Source organism: Globicephala melas, chromosome 6 (genome assembly GCF_963455315.2).
Source record: "Globicephala melas chromosome 6, mGloMel1.2, whole genome shotgun sequence".
Lineage (NCBI taxonomy): Eukaryota > Metazoa > Chordata > Mammalia > Artiodactyla > Delphinidae > Globicephala > Globicephala melas.
In genome coordinates, this window is record NC_083319.1 from 46,674,697 (window position 1) to 46,698,614 (window position 23,918).

The 23,918-nt window shown below is 37.2% G+C and overlaps 1 long non-coding RNA gene across 2 annotated transcripts in view; it reads right to left on the bottom strand.

Moving 5' to 3' along the window:
- Positions 1-15,192: 15,192 nt before the first annotated feature.
- The window catches only part of LOC138842726 (uncharacterized), a 58,315-nt gene continuing 49,589 nt past the window's right edge, over positions 15,193-23,918 (bottom strand). For both annotated transcript variants that reach the window (XR_011377537.1, XR_011377536.1), the window contains 2 exons: positions 22,985-23,067; positions 15,193-15,329 (listed from right to left, as the gene is read on the bottom strand). This is a non-coding gene — a long non-coding RNA (uncharacterized lncRNA). The remainder of the gene's footprint in view (positions 15,330-22,984; positions 23,068-23,918) is intronic.

Sequence of the window (23,918 nt, forward strand, 5' to 3'; positions counted from 1 at the left end):
GGCATACTTTTTTAGTCAAATGAATTGTGAGATGAAAAATCATAAACTTTAAAACAAAATAAAACCCCCTTTGGTTAAGTCCCAGCTTCATCACTAATTACTATGTGATCTTGGGGACATATTTAACTTCCCTGAATTTGTTTCAACTTTTGTGAAATAGGGATAATATCTTCTAGGCTGCCTACTTACTAGAATTCTTATGACAATAAGAAATAATAATTAAGAAATTAAGAAATAATAGGGACTTCCCTAGTGGTAGAGTGGTTAAGAATCATCCTGCCAATGCAGGGACACGGGTTCGAGCCCTGGTCCGGGAAGATCCCACATGCCACGGAGCAACTAAGCTCCTGTACCACAACTACTGAGCCTGCACTCTAGAGCCCGCGAGCCACAACTACTGAAGCCCACAAGCCCTAGAGCCCGTGCTCCGCAACAAGAGAAGCCACCGCAATGAGAAGCCCGCGCACCGCAACAAAGAGTAGCCCCGCTCACCGCAACTAGAGAAAAGCCTGCAAGCAGCAAAGAAGACCCAACACAGCCAAAAATAAATACGTTTATTTTTAAAAATACAGTATATATTTGTAAATTTTAATGTTATGCAGTATTGGATAATCTTCTATTTCACCAGCATTTTTGCTGCCTTCAAAATAAAAGATGTTTTGTGCTTGCAGACATCTTGTTGATATAAATAAGAAATATAAAAGAAATAAAGCTCCAGGTTGTCTCAAAATTTCAAACAAAGTTAACCCTAGAAGTATGATCATTATGACATTCACAGAAAATATTGGCATTAGAGGAAGGCTTATGTACATTAATTTTTTATAGAATGTTATATATAAACTTTAATACAAATAGCTACTTGATATTCTAGAGGATTTTTTTTTTTTTGCGGTACGTGGGCCTCTCACTGATGTGGCCTTTCCCGTTGCGGAGCACAGGCTCCGGACGCGCAGGCTCAGCGGCCACGGCTCACGGGCCCAGCCGCTCCGCGGCATGTGGGATCTTCGCGGACCGGGGCACGAACCCGCGTCCCCGGCATCGGTAGGTGGACTCTCAACCACTGCGCCACCAGGGAAGCCCCCCTCTCCCTTATTCTCGCTCGCCCTTCTGTCGGTGCTTACCCCTGTGGGAGCACTTACCAAAGCAATTTAAAACTCTCCGTTTACTTGTATGTGCCCCCTCTAGACAGGCAGCTCCTTAAAAGTGGGAGCAGAGTCCCTCTGTCTGCATCCTCAGAGCCAAGCCAGAGAAGTGTCCGGCCCACAGCAGCTGCTCGATAAATATTTATTAAATGAAAGCAGTAATTAATTAGCCGCATCCAACTATAGTGGAAAGAGATGGACCCCTCAAAGCATCAAATACAGAAAAGCACCTATCACCATAATCAGGCACAGAGTGGGTGTTCAACACAAATGTGTTAAATGGATCAGTTAGATATTTCATTAGCATCTATACAACCCATCGTCTTGTATTTCTGATACACACAGATTAAATGGGCTTTTGTGGTCTGGACGTCAGCCCCAGCTCTTAATAGGAAAAAGCCTTTCACGTTCCAAATAGCTTAAGAAGAAACCCCTGGAAGAGAACCTGTTGGTAAGCAGGGGCTGAGAGTACAACAGTGAAACACTGTTTATCAAATTTAGCTTCTACTAATCTACTTTAATTTCTTTTTGCTAAACCCGTAAGTGGATATCTACTTGTCTCTTTAATAAAATTACAAATATTTTCCCTCATTATTTTCTTCCTGTATTCTATCCTTCTTTCCTTTATCTTCATTTTTTTCTCTCAACTAAATGGATTCAATGTTTTAAGAGCTATTATAATACAATAAAGAGATGAACAGAATCATTGACCAAATAATTAGGACAAGGTAAAAAGCAAAGCAGTATATAGCATAAATAGAAACAATCCATATTTTTAAAATAAGATCCTAAACAATTGGGCTCTGTGCCCTTGGAACTACTTCATGCTGAGTTCTAGAACATACACTAAAAGTGATCAGGATGCAAGTTGGATTTAAGGGGGCTACCATTTCCAGCAACATGTTAAATAACCTGCATGTGAGATTCTGACCCTTACAGCACCCTAAGGGGAGCATTTGACTCTCCATACTCAAAAATTACCCACCTAATACACCAGGAATACAGACAGGCATATGCAAACACTTAAGGTCACTTCAGAGACACTGCATCTGTCATAGCCAAAAAAGCCAAAAGACAAACTAAGAAAACTGTGGTCTGCAGGTATGATGTTCAGTCAAGTCCATCCTCAACAGTAAAGCTTTTGTCACTTTCTGGAAGATGACTATGTAGGACAGTTTTTATTTCGGGAGGGGAGGGTTTTGAGGGTTTTCTTAAACAGCTTTGTACAGATATAATTCACATGACATATAATTCACCGATTTTAAGTGTGCAATTCAATGGTTTAAAGAGCTATGCAGCCATCACCACAATTTTAGAACATCTTCCCCCAATTTCTCCACATCCTCACTAACACTTGTTATTACCTGTCTTTTTTTTTTATTCAAACAGAAAGTCACAAAAATTATAATCATCCTCATCAGTTCACTCAGTCCCATGTAATTAATTTTTTTATCTTGATCTTTTGTTAGCACTTTTATGAATTCATCAATTTTCCATTAGAGTTCTGAAATGCTTATTCATTCAGTTCAGCAGTATAGTCAGTTACCAGAAACCTGTATTGTCAGAGTCTTTTCCATGAATTCCTCGAAGATGAAACCCTTTTATAGGAACATTTTTGCAGCATCACAGTACACCCAGAACTGTCTGTAAATGACAAAAGACTTAAAAATGACCATGGTTAAAGATTTGATGAAAGTTCATAATAATGCAATTGACAAGGAAATTTAGTTATTTCTGAGATATACATTTTAAAGTAATAACTAGAATTATGACTTATAACATTATGCCAGAACATATAATATTTTTAGAAATTTCATGTAACGTCTGAAACATTTATATTAACATATTTCCATACAAAAAACCCAAAGAAAGTTTAGTATTAGTTGTTTTGTTTGTTTTATTATAATGCAGGTTCTTATTACTCACCAATTTTATACGCATCAGTGTATACATGTCAATACCAATCACCCAATTCAGCACACCACCATCCCCACCCCACTGCGGTTTTACCCCCTTGGGTCCACACGTCTGTTCTCTACATCTGTGTCTCAACTTCTGCCCTACAAACCGGTTCATCTGTACCATTTTTCTAGGTTCCACTACATGCATTAATATACGATATTTATTTTTCTCTTTCTGACTTACTTCACTCTGTATAACAGTCTCTAGATCCATCCACGTCTCAACAAATGACTCAATTTCGTTCATTTTTATGGCTGAGTAATATTCCACTGTATATATGTACCAAATCTTCTTTATCTATTCATCTGTCGATGGGCATTTAGGTTGCTTCCATGACCTGGCTATTGTAAATAGTGCTGCAATGACCACTGAGGTGCATGTGTCTTTTTTTTTGGTACGCAGGCCTCTCACTGTTGTGGCCTCTCCCGATGCGGAGCACAGGCTCCAGACGCGCAGGCTCAGCGGCCATGGCTCACGGGCCCAGCTGCTCCACGGCATGTGGGATCTTCCCGGACAAGGGCATGAACCCGTGTCCCCTGCATTGGCAGGCGGACTCTCAACCACTGCATCACCAGGGAAGCTCGCATGTGTCTTTTTGAATTGTGGTTTTCTCTGGGTATATGCCCAGTAGTGGGATTGCTGGATCATATGGTAATTCTATTTTTAGTTTTTTAAGAAACCTTCACATTGTTCTCCATAGTGGCTGTATCAGTTTACATTCCCACCAACAGTGCAAGAGGGTTCCCTTTTCTCCACACCCTCTCCAGCATTTGTTGTTTGTAGATTTTGTGATGATGCCCATTCTAACTGGTGTGAGGTGATACCCCATTGTAGTTTTGATTTCCATTTCTCTAATAATTAGTGATGTTGAGCAGCTTTTCATGTGCTTCTTGGCCATCTGTATATCTTCTTTGGAGAACTGTCTATTTAGGTCTTCTGACCATTTTTCAATTGGGTTGTTTTTTTAATATTGAGCTACATGAGCTGTTTATATTTTTTGGAGATTATTCCTTTGTCCGTTGACTCGTTTGCAAATGTTTTCCCCCATTCTGAGGGTTGTGTTTTCGTCTTGTTTATGGTTTCCTTTGCTGTGCAAAAGCTTTGAAGTTTCATTAGGTCCCATTTGTTTATTTTCCTTTTTATTTCCATTACTCTAGGAGGTGGATCAAAAAATATCTTGCTGTGATTTATGTCAAAGAGTGTTCTTCTTATGTTTTCCTCTAAGTTTTATAGTGTCCTGTCTTACATTTCGATCTTGAATCCATTTTGAGTTTATTTTTGTGTATGGTGTTAGGGAGTGTTCTAATTTCATCCTTTTCCATGTAGCTGTTCAGTTTTCCCAGCACCACTTATTGAAGAGACTGTCTTTTCTCCATTGTATACCTTTGCCTCCTTTGTCATAGATTAGTTGACCACAGGTGTGTGGGTTTATCTCTGGGCTTTCTATCTTGTTCCATTGATCTATGTTTCTGTTTCTATGCCAGTACCATATTGCCTTGATTATTGTACCTCTGTAGTATAGTCTGAAGTCAGGGAATCTGATTCCTCCAGCTCCGTCTTTTTCCCTCAAGACTGCTTTGGCTATTCGAGGTCTTTTTTGTCTCCATACAAATTTTAAGATGATTTGTTCTAGTTCCGTAAAAAATGCCATTGGTAATTTGATAGGGATTGCATTGAATCTGTAGATTGCTTTGGGTAGTATAGTCATTTTCACAATATTGATTCCTCCAATCCAAGAACATGGGATATCTCTCCATCTGTTGGTATCATCTTTAATTTCTTTCATCAGTGTCTTATAGTTTTCTGCATACAGGTATTTTGTCTCCCTAGGTAGGTTTATTCCTATGTATTTTATTCTTTTTTTTTGCAGTGGTAAATGGGAGTGTTTCCATAATTTCTCTTTCAAATTTTTCATCATGAGTGTATAGGAATGCCAGAGATTCCTGTGCATTAATTTTGTATCCTGCAACTTTACCAAATTCATTGATTAGCTATAGTAGTTTTCTGGTGGCATTTTTAGGATTCTCTAGATATAGTATCATGTCATCTGCAAACAGTGACAGTTTTACTTCTTTTCCAATTTGTATTCCTTTTATTTCTTTTTCTTGTCTGATTGCCGTGGCTAGGACTTCCAAAACTACGTTGCATAATAGTGGTGAGAGTGGACATCCTTGTCTCTTTCCTGATCTTAGAGGAAATGCTTTCAGTTTTTCACCATTGAGAAGGATGTTTGCTGTGGGTTTGTCATATATGGCCTTTATTATGTTGAGGTAGGTTCTTGCTATGCCCACTTTCTGGAGAGTTTTTATCATAAATCGGTGTTGAATTTTGTCAAAAGCTTTTTCTGCATCTATTGAGATGATCACATGGTTTTTATTCTTCAGTTTGTTAATATGGTGTATCACATTGATTGATTTGTGTATATTGAAGAATCCTTGCATCCCTGGGATAAATCCCACTTAATCATGGTCTATGATCCTTTTAATGTGTTGTTGGATTCTGTTTGCCAGTATTTTGTTGAGGAATTTTGCATCTATATTCATCAGTGATATTGGTCTGTAATTTTCCTTTTTTTGTAGTATCTTTGTGTGGTTTTGGTATCAGGGTGATGGTGGCCTCATAGAATGAGTTTGGGAGTGTTCCTTCCTCTGCAATTTTTGGAAGGGTTTGAGAAGGATGGGTGTTAGCTCTTCTCTAAATGTTTGATAGAATTCTCCTGTGAAGCCATCTGGTCCTGGACTTTTGTTTGTTGGAAGATTATCAATTACAGTTTCAATTTCATTACCTGTGATCGGTCTGTTCATAATTTCTGTTTTCTTCCTGGTTCAGTCTTGGAAGGTTATACCTTTCTAAGAATTGGTCCACCTCTTCCAGGTTGTCCATTTTATTGGCATAGAGTTACTTGTAGCAGTCTCTTAGGATGCTTTCTATTTCTGCGATGTCTGTTGTAACTTCTCCTTTTTCATTTCTAATTTTATTGATTTGAGTCCTCTCCCTCTTTTTCTTGATGAGTCTGGCTAATGGTTTATCAATTTTGTTTATCTTCTCAAAGAACCAGCTTTTAGTTTTATTAACCTTTGCTATTGTTTTCTTTGTTTCCATTTTATTTATTTCTGCTCTGATCTTTATGATATCTTTCCTTCTGCTAAGTTTGGGTTTTGTTTGTTCTTCTTTCTCTAATTGCTTTAGGTGTAAGGTTAGATTGTTTACTTGAGATTTTTCTTGTTTCCTGAGGTAGACCTGTATAGCTATAAACTTCTCTCTTAGAACTGCTTTTGCTGCATCCCATAGGTTTTGGATCGTCATGTTTTCATTGTCATTTGTCTCTAGGTATTTTTTGATTTCCTCTTTGATATCTTCAGTGATCTCTTGGTTATTTAGTAACGTATTGTTTAGCCTCCATGTGTTTGTGTTTTTTACGTTTTTTTCCCTGTAATTCATTTCTAATCTCATAGTGTTGTGGTCAGAAAAGATGCTTGATATGATTTCAATTTTCTTAAATTTACTGAGGCTTGATTTGTGACCCAAGATGTGATCTATCCTGGAGAATGTTCCTTGCACACTTGAGAAGAAAGTGTAATCTGCTGTTTCTGGATGGAATGTCCTATAAATATCAATTAAATCTATCTGGTCTATTGTGTCATTTAAAGCTTCTGTTTCCTTATTTATTTTCATTTTGGATGATCTGTCCATTGATGTAAATGAGGTGTTAAAGTCCCCCACTATTATTGTATTACTGTCGATTTCCTCTTTTATAGCTGTTAGCAGTTGCCTTATGTATTGAGGTGGTCCTATGTTGGGTGCATATATATTTATAATTGTTATATCTACTTCTTGGATTGATCCCTTGATCATTATGTAGTGTCCTTCCTTGTCTCTTGTAACATTCTTTATTTTAAAGTCTATTTTATCTGATATGAGTATTGCTACTCCAGCTTTCTTTTGATTTCCATTTTCATGGAATATCTTTTTCCATCCCCTCACTTTCAGTCGGTATGTGCCCCTAGGTCTGAAGTGGGTCTCTTGTAGACAGCATATAGATGGGTCTTGTTTTTGTACCCATTCAGCAAGCCTGTGTCTTTTGGTTGGAGCATTTAATCCATTCACATTTAAGGTAATTAGTTATATGTATGTTCCTATGACTATTTTCTTAATTGTTTTGGGTTTGTTTTTGTAGGTCCTTTTCTTCTGTGTGTTTCCCACTTAGAAAAGTTCCTTTAGCATTTGTTGTAGAGCTGGTTTGGTGGCGCTGAATCCTCTAAGCTTTTGCTTGTCTGTAAAGGTTTTGATTTCTCTGTCAAATCTGAACGGAGATCCTTGCCAAGTAGAGTAATCTTGGTTGTACGTTCTTCCCTTTCATCACTTTAATTATATCATGCCACTCCCTTCTGGCTTGTAGAGTTTCTGCTGAGAAATCTGCTGTTAACCTTATGAGAGTTCCCTTTTATGTTATTTTTCGTTTTTCCCTTGCTGCTTTTAATAATTTTTCTTTGTCTTTAATTTTTTCCAATTTGATTACTATGTGTCTCAGCCTGTTTCTCCTTGGATTTATCCTGTATGGGACTCACTGCACTTCCTGGACTTGGGTGGCTATTTCCTTTCCCATGTTAGGGAACTTTTTGACTATAATCTCTTCAAATATTTTCTTGGATCATTTCTCTCTCTCTTCTCCTTCTGGGACCCCTATAATGCAAATGTTGTTGCATTTAATGTTGTCCCAGAGGTCTCTTATGCTGTCTTCATTTCTTTTCATTCTTTTTTCTTTAATCTGTCCCACAGCAGTGAATTCCACCGTTCTGTCTTCCAGGTCACTTATCAGTTCTTCTGCCTCAGTTATTCTGCTATTGATTCATTCTACTGTAGTTTTCATTTCAGTTATTGAATTGTTCATGTCTGTTTGTTCTTTAATTCTTCTAGGTCTTTGCTAAACATTTCTTGCATCTTCTTGATCTTTGCCTCCATTCTTTTTCCGAAGTCCTGGATCATCTTCACTATCATTATTGTGAATTCTTTTTCTGGAAGGTTGCCTATCTCCACTTCATTTAGTCGTTTTTCTGCGGTTTTATCTTGTTCCTTCATCTGGTACATAGACCTCTGCCTTTTCATCTTGTCTATCTTTCTGTGAATGTGGTTTTTGTTCCACAGCCTGCAGGATTGTAGTTCTTCTTGTTTCTGCTGTCTGCCTTCTGGTGGATGAGGCTATCTAAGAGGCTTGTGTAAGTTTCCTGATGAGAAGGATTGGTGGTGGTTAGAGCTGACTGTTGCTCTGGTGGGCAGAGCTCAGCTTGACTGTTGATGGGTGGGGCTGGGTTCCCTCCCTGTTGGTTGTTTGGCCTGAGGCAACAGTACACTGGAGCCTACCTGTGCTCTTTGGTGGGGCTAATGACAGACTCTGGGAGGACTCACGCCAAAGAGTACTTCCCAAAACTTCTGCTGCCAGTGTCCTTGTCCCCACGGTGAGCCACTGCCACCCCCCACCTCTTCCTCCAACACTAGCTGGCAGCTCTGGTTCAATCTCCCCTGGGGTCACTCCTCCTTTCCCTGGGTCCTGATGCGCACACTACTTTGTGTGTGCCCTTCAACAGTGGAGTCTCTGTTTCCCCAAGTCCTGTTGAAGTCCTGCAATCAATTCCCACTAGGCTTCAAAGTCTGATTCTCTAGGAATTCCTCCTTCCGTTGCTGGCTCCCCAGGTTGGGAAGCCTGACATGGGGCTCAGAACCTTCCCTCCAGTGGGTGGACTTCTGTGGTAGAAGTGTTCTCCATTCTGTGAGTCACCCTGTGAGTGACTCACTCTGTGAGTCACTTCTTTCTTAGACTCCAGTTCAAGTTTTTGGTCCATTTTTCTAATGGGTCATCTGCCTATTTCTCACTGATTTGTAGGAATTATTTATATATTCAGGTTCTTTACACAATGTTCACAAACAGGCAAAGCTTATCTATTTTAGTTTTTCAAAAATATTTTAAATTGAAATAAATTTACTTATACACACACACACACACACCACCACCACCACCACCACCACCACCACCACCACATGCACAGAGTAATTGGTCTGACCTAAAGAGGTGGTTGCAATTCTCAGTCCTGGGAGGAACACGAGAGCTTTGGGTCTTCTAGGCCATACAGTGTGCTTGAATCTGCTCAGATGCCTCCATGTTAGCGTGGTCACTGAAGGGCATAACTTTCAGGGGCTGACTGCATAGGACATGGAAGAAGTCAGCACCAATTGCCATGGTCTCATGGCCTTACAGCAGGTCCCCACTATTGACCTGGTCATCAGCAATTGAGATCATTGGAATCAAGAACAATGTGGTGCCCATTCTCATTTCACTAGATTTCCCCAAACCTTGCATTCTGGTGTGACCCAAGCATAAGAGAGAAAGTGCTAAACATGCACTGATATTAAATTTACTGCTAGTCTCAGGGTGTAAATTTTGAGGTAAAAGTTAATCTAATTTATAACTTAAAGAAATATTATATTTCTCCTATCCTCATGTTGTAATTCCAATAGCTACCAAACAAAAAGAGCTAACATACTTGTACTAAGATCTTATATCTCTGCCTCTCTACATTTTCTTTTGTGGGTGAGAAATCGTAGATAAAACAGAAACTCAAATTCAATGGTGGCTTAGTATCTATTACTGTGTGACTTAGGAAAATGAGTGAATAATTTGGTGGGTCAATTCTTATACTCCTACTAGCAGGATCATGCTAGGATTAGTAACTTAATGTTTCACAAGTCTTTTTTATCCTTGAATATGGTATCCCCATTCCTCTCAATATTAGCCTAACAAAAGAGAATAAGATGGTCACATTGGCTATTGTAACTAATTTTACCCCAATAAATTTTCAAGAAATCTGGGGGGAGAAAAATTAAGATGTGTGTTAAGGTCAAGAGGTCAAAGTCTGCATTCTAGGTTCAAGGAGAGCAAAAGAGCTATTTAAATCCAAAGTTGTGAAATTTCGGGTTTCCTAATGACAGCTTAATTACAAAACATTTTGTACACAAATTCTCCTATAAACTTTAGTAATTTGTGCTATCATAATGATTTTTCTTTTATTCAATATGTCAACCTACTTGCAGCAAAACTTTCTAATGGAAAAGAAAAAATATATAAACTCATTGCATGATGATATTAGTTTGAGTAATAGATATTTATTCAAAAATCCAATTGGCAGGAACACTTTTTCACTGCTGGTAGGAATACAAAATGGCACTGCCCTTTGGAAGATAGCCTGACAGTTTCTTACAAAATTAAACATCGTCTTAGGATACAATTCAGTGATCGCACTCCTAGATACTTACTCTAATGAATTGGGAAAATTATTTTACCACAAAAATATGCACACAAATGATTGTAGCAGCTTTATTCATAATTGCCAAAAATTGATAGCAACCAAGATATCCTTTAAGAGCTGAATGGATAAACTGACCATTATACAACCATACAATAGAATTTTACTCAACAATAAAAAGAAATGTGTTCTCAAACCAGGAAATGACATGGAGGAATCTAAAATGTGTATTGCTAAATTAAATAAGGCAGTATGAAAAGGCAGTATACCGTATGATTTCAACTATATGACATTCTGTAAAGGCAAACTCTAGAGAGCGCAAAAACATCAGTGGTTGCCAGGAGTTTGGGGGAAGGGTAAGAGAATGAGTGGGTGGAGTGCAGGGGATTTTTAGGGCAGGGAAATTTTTCTGTACTATCATAATGTTATACACAAGGTATTTTGCATTTGGCAAAATCCATAGAACTGTACAGCATGAAGAGTGAGCCCTAATGTAAACTCTGGCATTAGTTAATAATAATGTATCAATAGTGGTTCACCAGTTATAATAAATGTACCACACCAATGCAAGATATTAATAATAGAGGAAACTGAGGCCAGGGGAAGAGGAATTTTATGGGAACGCTATACTTTCTGCTCAATTTTTCAGTAAACCTTAAACTGCACTAAAAACTAAATTCTATTAATTAAAAAGAAAAGCTCAGTTGACTATATAACAATAGAGTCACATCCTTAAATTGAGTAATGATGTTATTTTCAACTTCTATTTGAACTCAATAGATTAAGCAAGTAATTTAAAACAATTCTTCAAATGGAAACAATTAGAAAAACTGGATCCCCATTTCATATCATATTAAAAAATAATGTCCAGAGGGGTCTAAGATTTAAATGGAAGTAAATATACAAATAACATACATAATCTTTGGATTGGCAAACTGTTATCTATGCATGGAAATCTAATATGATTAACAGAGGGAGATTTTTAATACACACACATAAAAATGCACATGTGGAAAAATATAAACAAAATCAGTAGGTTCTCACTAAAAGTTCAAATTTTGTTTCCATGTATTAACAAGACTGATATCTATATTATACCAGGAGCTCTTATAAATTGTTGAGGAAAAAAGACAAGCAACCTGAAAAACAACAAAAATGAAGGGAAAATATGAATATTCAGAGAAGCAAATCCAAATAGCCAAACAGGAAAAGTTGTTCAAATGCACAGCAGTGAAGGAAATACTGTTTAAAAAACCGATGAATATCTATCTATCTATACATATCCATTAGACTGAAGATGGTTTAAAACTTTCTATAACATCTTAACTGGCGAGACTATTTGAAAAGGGATATACCCTCATACATTGCTGGTGCTCATTTGTTTGGAGAGCAATTTGACAATAACTATCAAAATAAAATAAATACAGAAGACGATATGTCAGAGTAGCAGGAAGCAAATGAAGAGAAAGTAATCTGGAAGAAACAACAGCAAGAGGAGAAATTATCAGGAAGGAAGATGTGGGTAATATTGCCAAAGCTACAGAATGGTCATTTTGAAGGAGGATTAAAAATGGGCCTTAAATTTGGTAATTAAGAGAGATGATGGCCTTCAGGATAAGAGTTTCAGAAGCAGAGTAGAGAGAAAGTGGTCTGAAAAGAGCATAGAAGCTGAGAATGTGAAGTGTAGGCAACTCTTAGACCTCACACTTTCATAAAATGGTGGGAAAATGAGAAGCAGCAACGTACTCATTGTGATGTATTTTTAAGTGGAATAGTAAATTATTAAATTAAAGAAATTAAAGAGAGTTGAAGATTAATTATTAAAGAAAGAGAGTTGAAGATTAAAACCAAAACCAAAACCGAAAACAGGCTAGTTATTGTAATAAGCTTTCACAAGATTTGGGAGGACAGAAGAACCGGTACAGCAAAAGAATTACTACCCTTAGGGATGAGGGATAACCCTTCCACTAAGGATATTTTCATATCCTCCTTTCTAGTTGAAGATTTGATGGGAGGAAAGAGAACACCTAGTCCTCGGGTGGGACAATTAATTAGGAGGGGCAGAGATGGAAAATCAGTGGCAAGAAACCTCACTGATGTTCAAAGGGAAGAAAATATGAATACAAAAAAAAAGAATGCAGCCACCTACAAGCCAAGGAAAGCAGCCCGGAACAGGTTCTTCCCTGATGGCCCTTAGAAGGAACCATCCCTGCCAACACCTTGGTCTCAGGCTTCTAGTCTCCAGAAATGTGAGAAATTAAATATCTGTTGGTTAAACCACCCAGTCTATTTGGTACTTTGTCACAGCAGTCCTAGCAAACTATTACAGATTTATTATTTATCTAAGGACATCCTTGGTTAGATGACCCACTAACAGTCCCCATATAATTAATAGTTTTTCCTCGTAGAGAATTAAATGAATTAGCCAATTTTGAGTGTTGATTATTGTTTTTTTTTTTTATAGCTCCCACTAAATCTGTAGGCCCAGCTTTCAGAGATAATTTACACGTATATTATAATGGAGAGAAGACGTAATGTACGATGGATTTGTGTGCGAAATCTCTCTTTGTTCAAAAGGTATTCCTTCTTTCCTCCTCCTTATTCCTCTCCATTGACCTGGTCTGGATGATGTAGCAGAACTGGGACTAGATGTTCCCGTGGTTGTAGGAGAGGCAGTGGCTGGGTCCCAATGCCTCCCCCCACGGGTTGCCCTGTCAGCCCTGCAGAACTGTGGCTAAAGAGAACCAACAAATCCCTTGGTGTGCACCCCGCAGAAAGTGCAGGTCCTGCACTGCTTGCAGTTGAAAAGGAAATTTATCTCACCAGTGGAGAGTAAAAAACAAATTTTCTTTGCACAGTTTTGGATAGCGGTGGACATTAGAATAGCCTTTGACTGTTGTCTCTTAGTGTCCTGAAGTATTGATTATTATGAAGAATTTAAAAGCCATTTTGTCTAGAGTATATGGTTATCTGATTTCAACAAGGTCCTAAAGCAATTTTACTTTCCTCTTTCACTTTGCTATTGCAAGACAGATGTTACCGTAGTTTAACAGTAGAGTTTTGCCACGACATACCACATTTTTTTGACATGCATAACAGTGGCAGGGGATTTAAGACCAATTTTAATAACTGAAGGATTCAAAAATGTCTTTCAATGCCATAATTGTACAAAAATATTGGATGTGACCCCTGTGTAGCTAGCTGGTATACAAAAATCATTTTTTAAATTTTTATAAAAGATATTTTATAGTTTTTATACATCCCTACTACAAAAGGTTGTGAAATTGCCATAAAATAAGTATCAAAATATAAGGTAAAAAAGAGAGGAAAAGCTGCACACTTTTTATAACCAAGATCATCTTTAAGCTCAAAGCCAAACATGCAAATTCTAACATTTTCCCTAAATCTGCTACATAACCAGGAGTCTTTTGGAGAGACTAAAAATAAGCAAAATGTGAAAAAGAAACAATTCTAAATTCCATGCGTGATAGCCAGGTTCAGAAGAACCCCAAGAAATTTAAATTCAGCTAATGGGTTTATAGTAAGCAATCCAGAGAATTAAAGATCCTTAGGCAGCTCTTCCTTCCATTTGAAACTATATCCTGTTGCCTGGTTAAGGTTTTGCATTTTTTAGAGGCTGTGGCAGGTGCTTGCAATGTGCACATTTCAGTTTAATTTCCATCTGGGTGAACAAGAAGTCAGCTGCCTGGAGCTGAGGCATATTTACCGTGGACACAGGTAAATTTGCTCAAACTGCTCTAAGTGTAAAGAGAATAAAGGCTTAGTTGAGTAAAGAGAGAGCACAAAAACTCACTGGGATTAGAAATGATGGGTTAGACAAATATTCTTTGTAGCATTTGATATTTGCAATACGGAAATGAAATGCAGATCAGAAGAACTGACTCTTGGACCTCTTGAAACGCAGTGTCTCCTAAAGTTCCTTTAAACAAAAACATCTAAGTTACATTTCTATGTAGCTTGAGTGTACTAAGTTTACTATCACTATAAGGTATTTTTTAAACTCTATAGATGGGGTTTTGTGAAAACTAGTACCGCATTGAAGAGAACTATTGTATCGTGAATGTCACTACCATACAAGAGATTTGCTGAGAAGAATTAATGAAGAATCCATTTTGTGAACAAACCTGTTTTGCAGAAGGAGTCAGCGCAGTTCAGAATGTCTAACTGTGGTCTGATGAATCATGACTTTAAAATTTGCCACAGGGTGAGGAAGAGGGGGAGGGAGACTTGCCGGGGATTGCACGATACTGCCGAAACTTAAGTAAGGAAAAGAAAATGCCTTTCCTTTCCTTGAATTACTTGTATTTTTCTTCACGAGGCAATTCGAGTTTAATGTGACACATGCTTCAAACTGAAACATAAACTCTTAAAAATAAAAATAGAAGAAGTTTTTTTCAAGTTACTCATTTCACTTTAAGGAAAAATGGTAGAAAGGCCACATTTTTTTCCATGGGAGGGCACTCGGAAGTGCTTAAATACTTGTGTCTTGAAGAAGCTGCAGTGCTTAACAAATTACAGTAAAGTTATTTCAGCTACTGAAACATACTATTCTTTATTTCTGCTGGTCTCATGAAGGCTCAGAAAAGATTTTAAGACTGATTTCTAGGGCAAGGCATTCTCTGCCTTTGAGCTTCTCTCTGCGGAAATTCTATTCATGTTTTAAGACACAGCTCAAAAGCCAATCCTCTATAGCATAACTTCAAATCTCTACAGAAAGGAGTGTTACTTCTCAAGAAAGCAAACAGCACATTGGTTGGATCTTGAATAAAGAATCATTTCACTTGAATGTTTAGCGTACCTATTTTTATATTGTTGCTCTCCCCTACTAGATCAAGTTTCTGCAGGATGCACTCTTATTCGTTCTCTAATTGTCCACAGGGCTGTGCAAGTTGTAGGGGCACACACACTGAAAAGCAAACATTTATTCAATGATTTAGCAAAATAATTCAGCTCTACAGTCACTATGTGTGAGCTCTCCAACAAATGTTAGCAATCACATGTACTAGGTCCTCTTCTAAGCACGGGGGACTTGGTGAAAAACAAGACAAAAATCTACGACCCTCACAGAACTTACATTTTAATGACACAAGTTGTATTATGTCAGAGAACCCACTCCAAAAAAAAAACAAAAAACTTACACTTTTTGTCCCTATGGAATTTTTAAATAATCTACTCATTAGAGTGTAGACTTTGAAATTGCACTTTTGCCTTATGAGGTAATTGCAGCCAATAGATCATAAATGGAAGATTGTCTGATAGTTTAGGTCATTCTCTTATAATCATAGCCAATATCTTTGATTAAAAAAAAAAGAAGAAGAACCAGAGTAAGTTGATAACATAAGGCAGTAAAAATTTAACCTTTGAAAGCATCTAAATTCAATTCTCTGCCCCTTGTGGACATACTGTGAAGAAATCCCATCTATCCCTCCATAATATGGATCAGAAAGGGTTGTGAGAAAAAAGAACCTTGAAAAATCCAGGATTGGCATTGTGTCCAAAAGTGAAAGTCAAATTCAGGAGGAATAGCTTATCCCACATTGGCCAATAGAAGCAGGAACACACAGAGGAGGATCAGAAGACAAATCTACTCCAATAAAAATTAATTAAAAAAAAAAAAGACAAATCAACTAAAGCTAACTGTAGTAGCTCTCAACAGTAGAGGGGCAAAAGGCCAGACTGTTCAAAGTCTATGTAAAGGGCCAGAACAGGTCGGATGGTATTAAGGAATTACTAATACTTACTGAGCTTTTGCAGTGGGCTAGGTAATGGCAAGTAGGCTTTACTAGGGAGGAGGGTAGAGGACTAGATTCAAGACACAGAGAGAAGGTTTTGGCAAGTTAAGCCTTGTGGGAGTCTCAGCAACTCACCCGGGGAAGATAGCATTAGAAGTAAGGGAAGCTTTTCAACTAGCTTGTCATTATTTTACAAGTAAATTAACCTCTTCTTAATGTAAATAATATCTGTGGTATTGTTGATTTGTGCTGTCAAATGTAAGTTCCCTGGATTAGTCAGGATTGCTAATGCAGAAACTGAACTCCAACAAGCTCAGTCAGAAAGGGGGAAATAGAGGAGAACAGGACTAGAGGTCTTTTTTGTAACTCAAGTACAGATCTAGCCCTCAGACTCTTAGAGCTAGGAATTTGCATGTTGTTTGAAGTTTCTGTCTCTTTCTCTTATCTCTGCATTAATCAGACTAGTTTTTCTCCTAATGGTGGGAAACTTAACAGACAAAATTCTTGTCCTTCACACTTCTCATCACTTCTCTATCAGAGGAGCATTGCTCCTTCCCCTGTCTGGGAAAAAAAAAAATCCTGGAAGGGTTCCAATTGTCCTAGCTTGGCCGATACCTTATACCTTAAACCATCCACTGGGGACAGAGAGCTGATGTATTATGACTGGAGGACTTTACCAGAAATGGTTGGTTGGTTTTACACAAAAGAAGGTAGGGTTATTCTTAACATCAATAAGAATGTTTCTCAGAACAAGCAACAAACGTCTGCAACATTCTTTCAGGGACGGAATCCACTGTCTTCCTTAGTATCTCCACTTTTATTGCCTGGAAAGGTTTAAAATCCTTAACTTTCAGCCTACAATGCATTGCCTTTATTTTCCCCTTGGTATAGCTGGAAAAAAGTCATCTACATTCTATACAGTGATTTATGGATAATAGGAAATTTTAAAAGTAAGGAAAGGCTCGACTCTCCCAGACTACCAGGAATTCGGCCCACTGTTCTGGCAGCAACCCTTCCCTCTAATAAATTCTATCTTTACATTAAAAAAAAAAAAAAAAAGTAAGGAAAATTTTTGTACATTGCTTCCATCATGAACAACAGGCAAAGAATAAATTCTCCCTTTGGTACTGACTTAATGTGAAAAAACAATCAAATCCTACTTTCCGTATAAGTAGCATCAAAGTTAATCGGTTTAATTATTTATGCATTTGCTGTTTTTGCAAATGTGTTATAAATTTGTAACCACTTGCCATGAACAGATAAGGCCTACTTTCTTTTTACAATTGTCACAGAACCTCATTTCATCTATTCTTTATCGTAGTGAAATATTGTGAAGGTGGGGAAAATATAGTCCTTATCAATGTACAACCACCAACATGATCTTTTTGTTGTTTTTTCATTTTTGCTACTCTGATCACAAGCCTTTAGTTTATACAGTACATCACTATTTGCAAAGTCCCGTTATATGATTCTCTCATTTTATCGTGGTTGACTGCCATGTTCTTTCTTGGCTCAGCCCATTCCAATGTAACATAAAAAAGCCTTTGGGCTAGAGATTGACTGACTTTGAATAAGATGTGCATTGTCATTTAGGTATAGACAGAAATAAGATGAAGAGTAGAACTGAATTTTCATGACTTTTCATAAGATGTACAGTCAACTGGATAGCCCTCAAAGGTAGCAAATTTGAGGTAATGAGAGCTTATTAAAAGTATGTTTTTTGTTGGGAATTTCATGACTGGTTTGTAAGGCTCCCAATTGCTGCCAGTTTACTGCTTAGCTAAGAGGTCCATTTGTAGTCAGGAGGACAAGAAGTATCCAATTAAGGTTTACAGTCTACCCCAAATTCTAGAAGATTCATTCTAAAGATGGAGACAAAGAGTACTTAGGAATGTCCACCATTTTGCACTTAGGAAAAGCACAACTTTTCATGTGGAATGTGAGATTTAGGTTCAGATCAGTTCTTAGAATACACACTAAGTCAAGGGTGAATTTCCCAAAGGTACTAATTCAAATCATTTTGTAGTTATAACTCTAAATAATGTATATGTCATTGATAGCTCCAGAAGAATGTTTGATTCAGGTTCTGGAGAATAGAAAGCAAATGCCCAAAGCCTTGGAAGATTGGTGTGCAATATAACATTTAAATTTCCTTTAAAAGAAAAAGTCTAAATCAAAAATATTTATTTTACTAAAAAAAGAAAGCAATCTTTTTATAAAGATTGGCACCTTGCTTTTCTTTTTTTATATATATTATTGAGAACATTAACCAACATCTCTCATCTTTAATCTTCTTTTTCTCCTAATGGTTGATATTTTCATGTTGCTTTTTTGATGCCTGAAGGTAATGATCTACTTTCATATACATTCAGAGATTATAATTGCACTATTATAAAGGAAAATGATGATTTCAGGTAGAACTCTGTGGAAGAAAATAGATGTGTGTATATATATATATATATAATATATATTCTGATATATGTATTCCATCAATGCTGAGAATACATATAAAATTATGTGAAGTGAAATAATACAATAATTTATATTTCTAATTGACAAGTTTAAACAACTGCCATGTTCATTAAGAGCCTGTTGTTGCCCTGGTTCTGTACCTGTCCTTCAAATGAAATCTTAGTTCACAGGCTCAGGGAGAAACTCTTTCCCTCAATATCATTTCTCGAGAAAAACACAGAACATGTTTTATAAAGTAAAAATGTAAGAGTTTCATCTCTGCTTTAATCTCTAAAAATACCTAAAAATGGGAAGATAATGCAATGGCTAAATATTATTTTTGTTTGCTTTATTTTATTTTGTTTCTTACCTTCTCCTCTGCAGTCAAGAGCTAAACCCTGAGGGCTTGCCTCTTCCTCTCCCATTTTATGTCCTCAGCTTCACATGTACCCTCAACCAAACAAGACTAATTTCTCTACCATTTCCCAAATAATCTCTGTTCCCACTTGCGCACATTTGCTCATCCTGTTCCCAGTAAAGACACTCCCTTTTTTTCCCATAAATCTTTGCATTCTTTAAAGTGCAGCTGCAACCTACAGTATGTACTCCTGAACTTTCCAATTCATTCCTTTGAGTAATCAAATTCTTGTTTACATTAGTACTTAATAGTTCCATAGTCTTAGAAACTTCTTTAGAGCATCCACTGAGTTTTTAATGCTTCTTTAATTTAAACCTTAAAAAGATCCTGTTAGAAATTGCTACCATCTCCATTTTTCTGTTGATAAAAATGAGGTGAGGTTCACAGAATTTCAGATTATTTTTTTCTCCTAAAGGAAAAGTGAATTAAGTGACAATATTTGAACTCAGGTCAGTTTGTTTAGGACTACAAATGACATTCTTGTCTACCACATAGAGCAGAGCTCAAAATATAGTAGGTGTTTGGATTAATTGTTTTTCATACATTCCCTTTCAGGATTAGAAGGAAACAATTAGTCTAATTATGACTTAAGAGGAACTGAACTCCTTTTTAATGAATTTGATGTGAATATATAGTTCCTTGTGTAGTTTTCTATGTAGTTATGTGTTTGATATCTATTTCCCCCAACAGACTATAAGTTCTTTGATTTATTTCTTATTAGTTCCATTCCCTAGCACAGTGCCTGAAACATAGTAGGCACTTAGTACTTGTTAAATGAATAATGAATGATGAGATATCTCTATATTAGAATGAGATCATTTGTCTGAGGAATTCTTTAATAATAAGGAATCAAATAGAACAATCTGGTTTACTTTCCATGACTGGGAAGCCGATATTCTTTTTTTTTTTTTTTTTTTTTTTTGCGGTACGCGGCCTCTCACTGTTGTGGCCTCTCCCGTTGCGGAGCACAGGCTCCGGACGCGCAGGCTCAGTGGCCATAGCTCACGGACCCAGCCGCTCCGCAGCATGTGGGATCTTCCCGGACCGGGGCACGAACCCGTGTCCCCTGCATCGGCAGCCAGACTCTCAACCACTGTGCCACCAGGGAAGCCCCCCGATAATATTCTTTTTTTTTTTTAAGAAGATGTTGGGGATAGGAATTTTTATTAATTAATTAATTTATTTTTGCTGTATTGAGTCTTCGTTTCTGTGCGAGGGCTTTCTCTAGTTGTGGCAAGCTGGAGCCACTCTTCATTGCCGTGCGCGGGCCTCTCACTATCGCAGCCTCTCTTGTTGCGGAGCACAGGCTCCAGACACGCAGGCTCGGCAGCTGTGGCTCACGGGCCTAGTTGCTCCGCAGCATGTGGGATCTTCCCAGACTGGGGCTCGAACCCGTGTCCCCTGCATTGGCAGGCAGACTCTCAACCACTGTGCCACCAGGGAAGCCCTCGATAATCTTCTTTTAGGCTCAAAGGAAATCTACTAGCAGTGCTTGGACAGAATAAAGGTGAGCCAATACTGGCTGTTACATAATACAACACAGGTCCTGTGATTGAGCAACAGATATGGAAAATTTATATCTGTGAAATCAATTCTAGTTTCAGTTTCTGCATTATAACATTCTTTTTTCTCCCTTTCTTCATTTTAAAATGAAATTCTTTAGTTAATTAATGATATGATGACAGTAATGAAAAATGGCTTTCTTGTTTAATAACCCATTGTGGACACATTATTAACTAACAAAATTTGGAGTGACCAGAATGGGATTTAGAAGAATATCATTGTAAGGAAAAAAATATTTGGATATAATTTTTAAAAACAGGACTGGGAGGTAGAGGAGAGTGGAGAGGAACATTTTAAGGGTGAAACTAACTGAGAGAAGCGAGGATAAAAGAAGCACTGTTAATACCTGCCTGACTTGGATAAGTTCCCGAGTAAATAAATCCTTTACATGGGACCAGTGCAGAGTTATTTGAAACTGAGTAAGGAGGCAATTCAATTCATCATGGTAAACCTGAATTAAGACTCTTTGTTTCTTTAATGCTCTAGCTACTGCTGATATAAAGTACATCTCCAGCCAATCAACAGGCTTTACCTACCCATGATTCTGAACTCTGAAACAGAAAGCTTTACAGGGCATTGTGCCTGGGTGAGCAGGTGGGAAGGTAATGATGCAACTGTTTATTTATGGTTAACTAGCTGATTCCTTGTGGTTTAAGACTGAAACTCAACAGATTCCACCCTGTAGGACACACTCAGGCACATATTTGAGATTCTGGAGACAAGCTTAAGCTTTCCTCAAAAGAGCAAATGCAAACCAAGGAGTGTGGAGAGGGGTGTTGCAGCCCCAGTAGAAATGTTTTACCTCCTATAGCAATGCTTTATCATTTAAATTATAAAACTGAATTGGTTCTGTTCTGCTGTAATACAAATGTGTGTGTGTGTGTCTGCCTGTGTGTGCAACATTTACTCAATGTCAAGGTTCCTGAATTGCAGTAACTTAAATTTTCTCAATATTTTTGAACAGGTGATAATGGACAACATTTCATTTGGAAAAGTTTAAACACACTAGGAAAGTGGACTCTGCTATAGAATCTGACTCAAAGGGGACCACAGTCATCACGTTATATTCCTCTTACTCTGATTCCTGCATAGAAGCTTCATTGGCACTTTGCTGAACAACATTGCGTAGATTTTTCCAAGAATAATAAGGCAAATATTGATTCAGAAAGGTACGTTTACTCATGGTCATTTTTCAATTTAAGGCCATTTTATTTAGAAAAATACATTAGAACTGTACTTACTAAGACCAGAAACATTAATAATTCACTATATTTATAAGACATCTCAGATAGAGTGCTTCAAACCACTTTATTGGTTTGAGTGGAATATTTAAAATACTTATAAATATGTATACTTTATATTATGTATACATTATATACTTATATATATAATGTTTGCTTATTTTTGAGTATAGATGATAAAGTTGTCTTCTTGCCAATAATCATGTTACTGTTCGAACGAAGTATATGATTGATCACCTGGAATTTTATCTCCTGACTGCCTGATTCTTGACAAAACCACCGTGCAGTCAGGGACATTAAAAAGTGGCTAGTGGGCTTCCCTGGTGGCGCAGTGGTTGAGAGTCCGCCTGCCGATGCAGGGGACATGGGTTCGTGCCCCGGTCCGGGAAGATCCCACATGCCGCGGAGCGGCTGGGCCCGTGAGCCATGGCCGCTGAGCCTGCGTGTCCGGAGCCTGTGCTCCGCAACGGGAGAGGCCACAACAGTGAGAGGCCCGCGTACCGCAAAAAAAAAAAAAAAAAGTGCCTAGTGTTTTCTTCTCAAATATGTAACTACAAAGTCTTTAAAATGAGAGATAGAAGTGAAGTCCTATCTGCTACATTCATGAGGGGTGAAACTTTCTATTGGTTTTACACTTTAGGGCTTACAAAACTTTTGTCACATGTATTTATTCCATCCTCACAATTATATTGTGGGAAAGGTAGGGCAGGTGATATTATCATTGTACATATTTCAAAACTGAAATGCACTGAAGTTGAGATTTAGTTAAAGTGAGTAATCAGTAAATAGGAGAGTGAGGAATCTAGACCTTATACTTTCTTTGAGTGAAGACCATGGTGCCCCCTTTAACTTAGACATTTGGAGGCATAAAATTATCTAAAGTTCTAAATTACAGATTGACATAAATTATAGAAAGAAAATTATTGCTTGACGGTAAAATCAAAACATAAGACCAGAATGTGAGGTTTGTAGTGACTACAAACCTACACATACACTTACCATTTAATACTGATAGAACCACAGGCATCCATTTTGTTTCCCCTCTTTAGGAGGGTGTGGGAACCTCAAAAGCACACCCATATTTCTAACTACTACATCATTATTTATTTTCCTGTACGATTCTTGAAAAACCAGGTCTTTGGGAGTTAGCACTCACCGTGTGTTCATACTCTTCAAAGTTTTCTTTCTTTTTGAAACTTGTTCTTCTCAGTCATTTTTCATGCTTGACACGAGACAAAGCTAGGTGATGAAATAATGAGATGGTTTGATTAATTCATTGTCTTTATAATGAATGGAATGCAATGCAAAGGCATCATGCATGCCTAGTTTTTGTCCGCTCAAAACCTTTTCTCTGGGTTGATTGCTCTTGAACTCTACTGTTTTTCATGATTTTCTTTGACTTAGTCTCTGAAGTTCTTTTATCCTTGAATTACCTCTTACCTTTCAGTTTTTATGTTGAAATCTTCTTTCATTATGTCTTTCCTTCTATTCCCTGAAATCACTGAAATACTTAGGTTCCAATTTTCTTAGAGTTCTTTAGAAAATAAATAGTTGACTCTCCAGACAACCTTATTTGTATTTTTGATTTCAAATAACTTATAATCCCTATAAAATTGCCAAGAATAAGTTTTATTGATTACAGGAAATGTAATACAAAATACCATTATTCCACCTTCAAAACAAACCAACTAGAAAACTACCAAAGCATGAACTAAGTCAAATACATAGATATCATGGTTTATTTTGATCTCACGTGTTGAAGAACAATCCAATTAAATAAACTTCAAAATACTCTGCCACTCTGTATGTGTGATGTATTTAAATAATTGATGGTACTATTGACTGGAATTCTTGTTTTATTCATCTTTCTAGAAATTTAGAAAATTTTATGATGTAAAGTATTCCGCTTCCATCAATGACATGAATGATATAATTTGGGAGAAGTATTAAAAATTTCAACTTAAAGACCTTGCTAATTATTGAAGAGCAAAAGATAAATTATATCATTTTCATCATTCTCAAACTACCCATCTTAGATTTTAAAAAATATCATAAAGATGATGACTTTCCCACCCTCACCCCCCAAGAAA